Source organism: Thermobia domestica, chromosome 7 (assembly GCF_964235325.1).
Source record: "Thermobia domestica chromosome 7, izTheDome1.hap1.1, whole genome shotgun sequence".
NCBI lineage: Eukaryota > Metazoa > Arthropoda > Insecta > Zygentoma > Lepismatidae > Thermobia > Thermobia domestica.
This window is the reverse complement of record NC_137460.1, coordinates 134,900,843-134,914,090: the sequence shown is the minus strand read 5'-3', so window position 1 is coordinate 134,914,090 and position 13,248 is coordinate 134,900,843.

Below are 13,248 nucleotides of genomic sequence, written 5' to 3'. Positions count from 1 at the left end.
ATTCGATGAGACTACCATTATTATGTTCTCCAAGAAGATGTTGTCAACGTTTCATTATCATGCATAATCAATGCACTTATTGGCATGTGTATGTTCAATGTCAACGTACAGATGATTCGTGTTTATACTGTTAGCGTAAGACCCGGGTTTAGTTCCCAGTGTTGGCTCATGTGGATCGTTAAGGCTGCGTCAGTGCTGAGAGGGACGTTAAACTTCAAACCAACGAACTAATCAAACTCGACACTTAAACACCCACAGAAAACAAAATTTGAAGTCCAATTTATATTATACTGTATGCGGATACCAATGCCGTACACACAATTTTAAGAGTGTTTTCAAACCAAAGTTCATATCATTAATATTTTAATTAAAATAGTACTTAACAAGTACTACTATGCATTACAAAGGGCGAAAAAATAAGTTTTTCACAAATGGGTATAATGTTATTAGTTGCAATATGACAATAAAGTTTTAAGTGAACAAATTTGATTCTTTGGCTTCAAAATAGTAAGAATTGTAGTTTCCTATTGTTCACAGGTAAACCACAATGGACTCTGAAGTAGACATCAGGACCGGACAACGGCCGGTAATGGAATTTCTGTTCAAAACCGGTGCTGAATCAGCCACATCAATTCATAATAAGTTGCTTCCGGTTTCTGGGATCACACATTGGACCGTGCCAACAGCATGTTGGTTCTCCTCGAAAAAAAAAAAAAAAAAAAAAAAAAAAAAACAGACGTTCGAGTTCAGGTCAGATATAATCTCTTTTTCTGGGATCGGTAAGAAGTCATTTTCATAGATGTCTTAGAACATTGCTCCACAATTAACAAGAAGCCTTATTGTTTATCACTAGATTAGGTACGATGTGCTCTCCAGACTAAGAAGTCCTCATTCCTAAACTTTTGTATAGTCCGGATTTGGCTTCTTGGGGTTTCTTTCTTTTATTTGGTTGTCTGAAGGTCTACCTGCGAAGAAAAATATTCGTCAGGACAAGGCTCTCATTTCTTATGTGAAACAATGGTGTAAAAGTCAGCCAACTGAATTTGATCAAAGTGAGTTAAAGGCATGGAAAGAATAGTGGACGAGATGCATCACAGCAGATGAAGATTACATTGAGTGACATGATCTTGTAGCCAAAGAATCAAACTATGTTCCTAAAATTTCATCATTATATTGCAAATAATAAAAATAATATACTCATCTGTGCAGAACTCATTGAACGCCCTTTGTATCTTATATTTTCCTAATTCTTTTCATCATATCCAACTGAACGTAAGCATACAGATGCCTATAAAGAATTATGTATATTGCCTTATCAGAAGTTTCACAGAGCTCGAACCTGGGCCCTTTACTATTTCTATCACTTATCCGCGGTCTTCTGGAGCATATACCTAATAGTGAGAAGTTATTGCTTGCAGAACTCAAAACTTACACTAAGATAAAACGTATGTAAGCTTGTCTTAATTTACAGCATGACTTCGAGAGTATTGAGAACTAGGGTTCAGTCAGTAAACTTGTTATAAACATAAACAAATGTTACGTATTATCGTTCAGTAGAAATATTCTTAAGAGCCTGCCTTACTAAAAATAATACAAAATTTACCATTTTTCTTTTGCTTGATTATTCATCAGTGAAAGGAGATAATGAAATGCAAGTCACTCAATCACAGGTAATGCTATTCTACAACAGAAAATATGAACCTGAAGAATGTTCAGTGTTGCCATCCATAGAAATTACAGTGTTGCCAGAAAAAACAATTTCCCTAAAATCTAAGTTAAGGCAGCGAGTAGAGGAATGAACTCAACCGCATTTGATTATGTATCGTGTTGTTTTGGTTTCTTGTGAACTACTTTTTAATTAACATTATTATTTAGTTTTAATAACTGTATGTTAAAACAATTTTGTTTATTACAAACTAAATACAACTATTATTTAAAAAGTAGTTCACAGGAAACCAAAACAATATGATATGTAACCAAATGTAGTTGAGTTTGTTCCTCTACTCGCTGCCGTAACTTAGATTTTAGGGAAACTGTTTTTCTGGCAACACTGTAATTTCTATGGATGGCAACACTGAACATTCTTCAGGTTCATATTTTCTGTTGTAGAATAGCATTACCTGTGATTGTGGTGACTTCCATTTCATTATCTCCTTTCACTGATGAATAATCAAGCAAAAGAAAAATGGTAAATTTTGTATTATTTTTAGTAAGGCAGGCTCTTAAATTTTATTATAAGTTTAGTAATATTTCAATAAAGCATATGTAACACAGTAGAGATCTTGATATTACATTTGAACTTAAATTAACGTTCAATAATCACTCCGAAAATATTAGTCATGGTGGTTTTGAAATTATTTGGGAAAGACTTCAGCAATATTGCTACACTCATGAAAGTGTATTACTCCTGTGTGTGCTTCAAGTTGCGAAAGGCTGCTGTAATTTGGAAAACCTTCACAATAAAAGGATCGTCAACAAACTCAAAAAGATCATCCAAAATTTCTTTGGTGATGAGGAAATGTCCGTTTCCGTCTCTACTCATTCCAAATTTGTCAGATGTTAAATTAAATCGCTGAGTTCGAAAACCGGTCATCTCTATCGACGCTAATTTGAGAGGAGTGACAAACAAAACTAAGTTAATCAATACGTATCTGACATATAGGGTTATTTTCATTTTTGGAAAGTAGAAAAATGTCAGTTCTACGGTCCGAAAATGAGTTGAGTTGATTTTAGTTTAGCGTCTCTTTCAGCAGCTATGCTATATGAGACGTGGACCTACTGATTAACGTGGAATCCGAACCACATGAGCTCCCGCCGGGAATCGAACCCGGATCTCCCACGCCAAGGTCCGAAAAAGAAAATAGCAACATATGTCAGACACATATTGACTAATTTGTGTTTGACTAAGTTGACATATTGACTAAGTTTTGTTTGTCACTCCTCCCAAATTAGCGTCGATGGAGATGACCGGTTTTCGAACTCAACGATTCAACTAAAGATTTTATTTTGAACACCAGCAGCAGACTCAAATTTCATTAGCCTTGTCGTTAACAGGCGTTTTGTTCAGAGCAGCTGATCGCAAATTAGTATTTGGTCTAGGAATTAATTCGTGCGGTTGGTACGCACACATTGAAGCTGTAGTACAAACACAAAATACATAAATACCTTAAAAAAATATTGTGCATCGCTAGCCACCACTTTCGCCCATCTGTCAGGCAATGTACGGATTCCGTGGCGAAAGAAGTCCTCATCCTTGGAAGCGATCCAGTCAGAGACCCATGTTTCGATATCTTCTGAAGAAGTAAACCGCTGTCCAATCAAATCGTTGTTCATGCAATCGAACAAGTAGTAGTCCGAAGGAGCAACGTCTGGTAAATACGGCGGGTGGGGTAAAACTTCCCATCCGACATTTTCTAAATAGGTTTTGACCGGTTTTGCGACATGTGGGCGAGCGTTATCATGTTGAACAATCAGTTTATCATGTCTGTTCTCCCATTCTGGTCGTGTTCTGGCCAGAGCTTGCTTCAAACGCATTAATTGTCGTCGATAACGTTCTCCATTCATAGTTTCACCCGGTTGCAGCAGCTCATAGTACACCACACCTTTCATATCCCACCATATGCACAGCATAACCTTTGCACAGTGAATATCTCGTTTTGGTTGTGATGGACCTGGTTCACCTGGTTTCACCCAGGCCTTTTTTCGTTTAGGGTTCTCGTAATGGATCCACTTCTCATCACCCGTAATAATTCGATGCAGAAACCCCTTTCTGCTCTGTAGTTGAAGCAGCAATTCGCAAATGGTTTTTCGTCTTTCAACGTCTCTGTCTTTCAATTCATGTGGAACCCAATGTGACATCTTTTGAATCATTCCCATGGCTTTCAAGCGTTTGGAGACTGTTGTTTGATCAACGCCTAATGCTGCTGCAAGTTGTTCCTGCGTTTGACACGAATCCTGCTCGAGCAATGCTGTCAATTCTTCGTCTTGAAATTTTTTTGGCTGTCCAGCTCGCTCTTGGTCTGCCAAGCCGAAATCACCACTTCTAAACCGTGCAAACCACTTCTGACACGTTCGCTCAGCTAGAGCATGGTCACCATACTCTTCCACCAAAATACGATGACTTTCAGTCGCACTTTTCTGCATGTTAAAGTAATGCAGCAGGACACCCCGCAAAAACACTTTATCAGGCACAAATTGCGCCATGTTCACTTAACTACAAACTGGTGTTGTTGACGCTTTAATCCACTGCCCTATACTACGAACGATACGCGATGACAGGGGTTTGCAACACATGTGTGGATACACGGAACTGTGGGACGCTCCGTTCGTTGCGCCATCTCTTGTCCACCCGCACGAATTAATTCCTAGACCAAATACTTGTATTATATTACATATGTAAATATGACTAACTGTAATAAGTGCGCACGGCACCAACATCATCAGTATACAATGAACCTATAGTCTTCCTTTAGATTCACATCTTTGTTATTTGTTTATATTTGTTCACGTTAATCAAAGTCATCTCTCACATTCACAGTGATGTTTCATTCCTTTGTTTCACTTATCTTGTTCTTCGTCCTTGCTCTTAAGTTCAGTGAGTACGGGACCTTCATGGCCATTCACCAACTACCATTACTCGACAGCTTTAGTGTTTCTTTTCTTGCCCATTTTCGAAGAGTTTATGTCGCTTTTATGCCTCTAATATGACAATATTAAACATGGATCACATTTTAAAAATAAATTTGATAGGAGCAGAATATTTTCCTTTGAGAGTTCATTTCACTTTCGGCCATTAACCACTTTGTACTTTACCTGTCTAGAATATTTAACGCATGTCTGAATTAATCTGATCTCAAGCTAGCATACGCTGAAACCATTGCTGTATGTAGCTTCCAGTGAGAGTTTCTTGTCAATGAAAATGTTTGTAGTTTCCAAATCGGATTAGTATTATTGTTGTTATTATTATTATTATTATTATTATTATTATTATTATTATTATTATTATTATTATTATTATTATTATTATTATTATTATTATTATTATAAATGTGTCCGTATTAGTGTGGTGAAGGCCTGAAGAAAAAACGGAAATTTTGATTAAAAAACCGTTTTTACCGTTTTTCCCCAGCTTAAAAAAAACCGGAAAATTTGGGAAAAATTAAAATTTTCGAATATTTTAATATATTATGCTTTAAATATGAAAGACATTTAATATTTACTAGTTTACAGTTAAGATTATTGAATACTTATATTTCTTGTATTAAGAAAAGGGAAAATTTGTGGGAACAAATACGTATATGTGCACCAATCATCCAACCACTTCAAAATTAGCACCGTGATATATAGAATGGAGTTATGGCTATAAAAGAAACTAAAATATATTCCTAGTTAGATTAATTAATATACACACATTTGTTCCACTAGCGTCTTTGTAGGGTTGACCATTTGGCTTTTATTTGGCATTTCTGTGTTACACTGGAGTATATGAGCATTTAACTTTTAATAATGAATACAATGAAACTAATTATTGTAAACTTGGAGCATATTAAAATATTACAACATAGTTCTCGGTGTTTCATTTAGCCTATGAGGCTGTGGAACGCAGCAAAGAAAAATTATGCGCTGGAATTATTCGTAACATAGGGCCCCCTTGAAGTAGTCGGTTCCAGGGCCCCAAAAGAATTAATCCTCCCCTGAAAGGAAGCCATATAATTTATGTACAAAATATGCTATTTTCTTCTGCCGATAACTGTACTATGACTAGTGAAACTTCGCACCTGTAGATTTTATTTTTCAAGTGCTTCCTACTCAGGCGTACACTGGTGTTCAAAACTTAAGGACAAGATAGATAAAGTAACATAAAAAAATATATAGTCGATGGAAATGAAGAAAAGCCGGCCACATGTTGACAGAGGTCTTCCCTCGTGCACAGGGAGCAAGACATTGTATAGCGTGATGTCAAGTGACCGTTGCGCCGAACGGATCTGCTTCCTCATTATCCCCAACAGGAAGCAGTTGAACGAAAAAGGCGAGACAGTGTGTGTCAGTCAGACAGCTGTTGAGTTGGAATGGTGTTACTTAAAACAACATGCCACTGAGAGAACATTTGAATGACTTCACACAGTGAAGGATAGTCTGGAAACTGAAAGAAGGACTATGTGTGATGAGTATGGCTGAGGATTTTGGAATTGTCCAAAACATTGTTTCATGTATACGACAAACATTCCAAACTACAGGCAATACTATGTAAAGGAGAAGTAGTTGGCGATTGCGGTCAACTACAGCAGCGGACGACCAGTAGTCAAAGAGGGGCCGACGTTAAGCAGCAGATGCAATTGCTAAGAGGATTGTAAGGCGCCCACTCTTTACTGTGGTACGTCGAGTGCATAGAACTGGTTCCTTTGAACGACGATTGTATTCCGTTGATACCCATACATCTTCGGCATTGTTCACAGTGGTGCCAAGAACTTCATAATTAGAATGAGAAGGGGAAGAATTGCGTTCTGTTCTTCGATGGGAATACATTCAGTCCAGACAGTAAATTTGGACGTACACTCATCTGGAGAAAGGTACGAACTCGCAATGAACCCAGGAACATGATCATTTTATTTGTCTGGTGTCCTTATGTGAGAGGGAAAAATGTGACTGACTTCCCAATTTTTGAACGTGGTACACTCGCCGGTCAACGTTATTCTTACACTGTATTTCTTCTCCACATGCGTCTTTGCAGATGTAGTCGCTTCCGATTTCTTATTTAGATTCTTGCGGATATAATTCGTAACCTCATCGATCAGCGCAGGTGTCGAAACTCCAGATGTGGACTGGTGTTTTTATTCCTCCGACTTGAATCACAGCAAGCACTTTCTCGATGCTACATGCAGTCATCTTGCAGCACGTCCAGATGCACCAAGAACCATCCAGCAATTGTCAACAGAGATGGTGGAGGAATGGAAGTTCGTAAGTTCATACTAGAACAACTCACTGCTAACTTTGTAAGCAGGATTAGAGCATGTTGCAGAGCATTCATCGCTGTCCGTGGTGATCGCACACCTTTTCAAGAACTAGTTCAGTTCAACTACAATATAAGGGGAGATTCATTGTGAATTGCAATGATTTCTCTGTAAATTATTGCTTTTGAATTAACGACTTATTTTTGATCTTCAAATCATGTGTTTATTTCCGTTGTTTCCTGTATCTTACTGTAGTACTATTCAGTATGTATGGTTTAAGTTTCGAAAATCTATACTACTTGAGACTGACACGCGAAACTTACTTTCGTCCTCAAGTTTTGCACACCAGTGTAGTATCCTAATTGATGAGTAATACTTACTTATTTATGTATATAAAAATATGCATGTGTGATGTTCCAGTAAATACTGAAACCCCTGGAGTGATTTCAACCAAACTTTGTTCACATATTTTTATGGAAAATATATTGTGAGGGTAAGATATCCCTAGCTACCCTAATGGGCGGAAATTTTGACATTTAAAAATTATCGAAAACTACTGGCATTGGCATCCAATCTATCGTTTTCAGATTTGAGGAGGTGAATAGTGACACTCCTGATTTAGTGTAAGACATCTGTGGCACCCCTACGAAGGGGTGAAGGGATGACATGTAAAAATAATCCGAAAGACTAATATTAGTATCCATAGCTTTCGAGGTGGCTGAGTTCAACAGTATCACTCTGCTAGGGCTGTGACAAGGGATGCGAGGTGGTGGTGGGAATAATAACATGCAAAAATAATCGAAAACGACAGATATTAGTATCGAATTCATACAGGGCTGTTATAAAGTCTTTCCATAAAACAAATGCTTACAACTTTTTTTTTTAAAAAAATAATATTACAGTGAAATAAATGTTAAGACCTTTATTAAGATTTACATTTGGTATTAGATACAGATCCATAGATACATCACCGCCATCATCGCCACATCTCCAGCTGGGCTCCTTTCACATCCATATATTCCTGCAACATCCTGCAAAATCTGCGAATGTTATTCCGTCTGGCGTCGTTAGAAATCCATGGATCACTTCACTAATCTTAGCTTATAGGTCATGCAAGTCCTTTGTTGTTTCCGCATGCAACTGTGTCTTAACGTGACCTCATAACCAAAAATACAGGATATCAAATCGATGGACGTGGCGGGTCAAGGGGTGAGGCTTCTGCACCCAATCCATCTGCCTGGTAGCTCACGATCAAGGTAGTCCCTGAAGACTTGTGTAAACTGTGGGAGGGATCCTTCTTGCTGGTAGTGAATGTAATCCTTTGAATCCCAGCCCAACAAATTTCAACATCAGGAAATTTGTAAGCATTTGAAGGTATGCCTCCTCACTTACAGTGTTTTCGTCGAAAAAAAGACGGGGCTATGAGGTGGCCAATTGATATGGCACACCACACATTCACTTTTGGGCTGACTCTTTCGCGCGTTTCATATTCATAAGGGTTTTCGGTTCCTCTAAAAAGCAGTGGTGCCTGTTTACCCTTCTTGAAACACTTGAAGTTGCATCATCTGAGAACGTAAGTAACTGCAGAAGTTTTCTGGCATCAGCCAGTCGTTTCGGCATCACTTCACAAAACTACAGTCTCGTGTCTTGATCTTCTTTTATAAGTTCGTGCACAAATTTAATATTGTAAGGTTTGGCTTTCAAGTGTTTACGCACTATCTTGCGCGTTGTTGACTGAGAGATTCCCAACTCCAGCGACTGCCGTGCAGTTGATTCTCTTGAACTTCTCTCCAGGCCGTTGGCAGCCCTTCGCACCGTGTTTGGACTCACTAGTGGCCTACCACTTCTTTGCATATCGCAAACACTCCCGTTAGCCAGAAACTTGCTGTGCCAACTCATTTTGCTCGTGACATGAAGGATACTTTTTTGTACACTCGTCTAAAGTTTTGCTGCATGAACACATCTGATTTCAGTTCTGCATACCAACACACACACTGTGCTAGTATCTTGTACTGTGGCTATTTTCATGACCTTTGTTGTCACCCATGTTGCCAACTTCACCATTATGATAGTGTTACAAACCAAAAATGTACAGATTATCGCACAATTTAAAGTGTATTTCACTGCCATACTATTATTTTTAAAGAAAGTTTTAAGCATTTGTATAATAGCAAGGACTTCATAACATCCCTGTAGTTTTCGAGGTCACTGAGTTGAACAATGACACTTCACATGTGGGCTGAAAACCACAGGGAGCACTACAAACTACAGGGACAAAGGATGCAGTGGTAGTAGAAGTGGTTATATGCAAAAATAATTGAAAATGACGATATTAGTGTCGAATCCACAGTTTTCGAGATCACTGAATTGAACAATGACACTCTGGATGCTATTTAAGTCCAATTTTTTCCCTCACATTTACGAGCGAGAACAAAGGGTGCAAGGTGGTGGTTGGAGTAGTAACATGACAAAATACCCGAAAACGACTGGTAGAATTTATAATTTTTGAGATTACTGAGTTCAACAATGACACTCTGGTTCTTCCCCTACATGCATGAGGTGATAGAGCGTGAGAGGTGGTGGTGGAAGTTTGACACGGAAGAATAATCGAAAGCAACCGACATTAGAGTCAAATCCATAATTTTCGAGGTCGCTGAGATGAATAGTGGCAGCGCTCATGTTATTTAAATCCAAGTTCATTCTCCATTGGTATGGAGGCGAAAAAAGGTGATTGGCGGGGGTTGAAAGAAGATACATTTTAAAAAATCGAAATTAGTGCACAATCCATAGTTTTTATGATCACTTAAAAAAATAGTGACTCTCCCGATGTCGTTTAAGTGTCTTTATTTTCTACAACTATGTAATGAAACGAATTATGCATAATTAGTAAGATGAAGTTTATACAATAAAATTATTCTTAGTAATGATGCTACGAATTGTAATGTAATAAAGCTACGAATTCTCTAGGGATGGATGGAGTAATGATATCAGGGGATGCGCAGGAGGAGGAAATTACCCTGGAGCTCTGAAATTTCCTCCTGGGCCCTATTTTCTATTGTTTTCAATATGGATTTCCAGTACTTTTGGGGTACTATTTTTCACCTCCAGTGTATTGAAATTCCCCCTCCCGGCGAAAATCTTCTGAAATCATCATTAGATGGATGCATTGCGATTTATTATGGAAAGCTCTTACTGATCAGAAACGTGAGAACTACCAATGCTTAAATCAGTCAATAAAGCTGAATAGTGCCCTGCTAGTGACTTCGTTGTACATTTACGGTATGGCTTGCAATAAATAAAATCAAACACAAATCATCTGATAGCTATTCTGAGAAAACTAATTTTATAGAACAGATAATTATTGTTACGTATGTTGATCATTGATGGGGTTTTCTTTCAGTTGCTTATTTGAAATCTTTGGTAAGGAGTTTTAACTCGAATCCAATGAGAAGTACCCTAATGACGATTCCAGTTGTTAAATACCAAACTCAAATTTCACGAAAATAATTCAACTTGTTACAACGCAGGAAGCATGTTAAGGGTTAGGTGTTTAAAAGCCTCTGAAAGGAGATATTCAAAGAAATTGAAAAAATCCAGAGTAAAATTAATTTAATGGAATGCATGAAGTCAAAGTGTTACGTTTACAAAATATGCTCAAATTGTTTAGCGAAGATGTCAAGGGTTTGACGAATAATGTTGCAGCTATCAGGGATACATTGGTACGACGACATTAGAAATGGGTGCTTCATACAGTAGCTGCTTAAGGTATCCCTAAACATAAAAGTTCATCATATTCACATTGGGTATTCGTGGAGGCCATGGTACTGGACCTCCACGACCAATCCACCGTCTGGGGTAATGCAAATCAAGGAAATATCACATTGCATGAGAATAGTGGAGAGAAGCACCTTTGTGCATGAAGTATTTGTTGACTTTTATTGTGAGATTAACGTCTTCAATTATCATAGCCAGTTCTTCTTCCAGGATAGTTGTTCGAGGCACCGTAGTAAGAAGGACGGTCCCAGCAAGTGGTTTTTGACTATACTACACGTCATATGTTGTCACATACGTTCACAGGAAACTGCATTACTGGCTATCTTAGACCATTCCAAGGAGATTGGTTACAGCACTATAGTGTTGACCGTGTTCCACCTCTTGTCAATGCTGCTTCGTCGGTAAAAACATATCGGCATTTAACGCGAAGAAGATATCGGCAACTGGAAGGGCTCATTGCTGAAGGAGTCAATAACAGAAGTCTACATGAACTGAAAAATCATCTGGTTCTAATCCTTGTTCGCATTGTATGTGAAATGGCTGCATATTTGCATCATTTAATGTTTCTCCTTGCTGATATTCGTGATACTTCAAGTTGGTGGTCCAACTGTACTAACTACTAATTTCACTAACATTAACTTCAGGCTTTCTCTCAACTGAACGGAGAATGCTATTTTGTTGATGCACTGACGGTGTTGTGCTGGTCGATCTGGTGTTGACGTGGTTGATGTACCCTGACCAAACTAACATAAAAGGGATGATCGTCTTTGAAAGTCCGAACATTTGGTACTGGATGGAGGGGAAATTGGTGTAAATGATGTTACTGGTGTAATTTCCGTGCTTGGTAACAATTACAATCGGCCAAACCGTACATGCAGTGAATGTCTGTCAGTTGTTCGTTTCTGTATGGAATCTGCACGTGTAATACACCAGGCTTTTCATACTTCATAACTGTTCAAATGGAAAACAAATAACATTTAGTCACCTCATCACACACGCTGGAAAAATTTTCAAAATACCTCTCAACAGACACTGGGAACAGATTAAAGTGCTGTACTCATGACATTTGAAATCCACAATTAATTTCACTAAAATTCAATAAGTGATCGGTAGTTTACAGTCCGTTTTCTAAAAAGGGAATTAAATAACATCGTTCTTGTCATGTTCAACAAAACGTTATTCTCGAACGTTAAACAGAGCTTTCTCGTGGCTAAGCGGTTAGCGTGCGCGTCTTTGGCGTGAGAGACCTAAGTTCGATTCCCGGTGGAGTTCATGTGGTTCGGATCTTACGTAAGCTGTAGGTCCACTTCTCTCATATACTTGCTGCTGAAAGAAACGTTAAACTCAAACTCAAAATCAAATCAAATGCTAAACATTTCAATGTTTGAACAACGTAAATTCTGATACTGTTATTTGTTGGCAGGGAGATCGACAGAGAGGAAAGGAGGAAGATCATTTTGGAAAATGAGAATTCTACATTTTCGATCCATAAGTGGAAAGTTAGAGATAGTGGATATAATGAATGGAAAGAAGAAAATTAAATGTGCTATATGCGCAAGAGACATAATGAAAAGAAAGTAAACGAAAACGACTTATAGCAGAATGCAAGCTTTTCTATAGTCCAGCAGATGAGAGGAAAATGAATTGTGTACGTGTTATTAGTGACAGGAAGTTATGAGATGTAGTAATTGTGACGAACAGAGAAAATAACAGAATTATGAGTGTGAAGTTGGAAATAGGTGAAAGGCTTACCGTAATATTATATGCATAACACATCATTCAATAAGTACCGGGACTAACTATGAAAAAAATTGTTTCGCAAAATTCATTTTTATTCATCAACATAATCACCGTCAAGAACTATACAATCATTCCAACGGTTTTCTAACTTTTCGATACCATGTTTGTAAAACGATTTGTCCTTGGCCTCAAAATAAGCTTTAGTTTTAGCGATGACTTCCTCATTCGAGCCAAATATTTTTCCCTGGAGCATCTTTTTGAGATCAGCAAACAGCCAGTAGTCGCTAGGGGCTAGATCTGGAGAGTATGGTAGGTGGGGAAGTAGATTTAAACCAACTCGTTTAATTTGGCCATTGTTTTCATTGACTTGTAGCACGGCGCATTGTCTTGATCAAAGATAATTGTTTTCTTCCTCATGTGCGGTCGTTTCTTTGCGATTTCGTTCTTTAAAAGCACTAATAACTCAATGTAATAGTCGCTATTGATAGATTTTCCCTTTTCAAGGTAGTTGATGTAAATTATACCTTAAGCATCCCAAAAAAACTGACGCCATGACTTTGCCAGCTGACTGTTGCGTTTTTGGACGCTTCGGATGGCTTTCACCGGCTGCACGCCACTCAACTGACTGCCGCTTCGACCCCGGAGTAAAATGGTTGATCCATGTTTCGTCCATTGTTACATACCGACGCAAGAAATCCTGTTTATTGCGAGTAAACAGTGACAAACAGCTCTTTGAATCGTCGACTCGTTGTTGCTTTTGTTCCATTGTAAACAAACGCGGCAC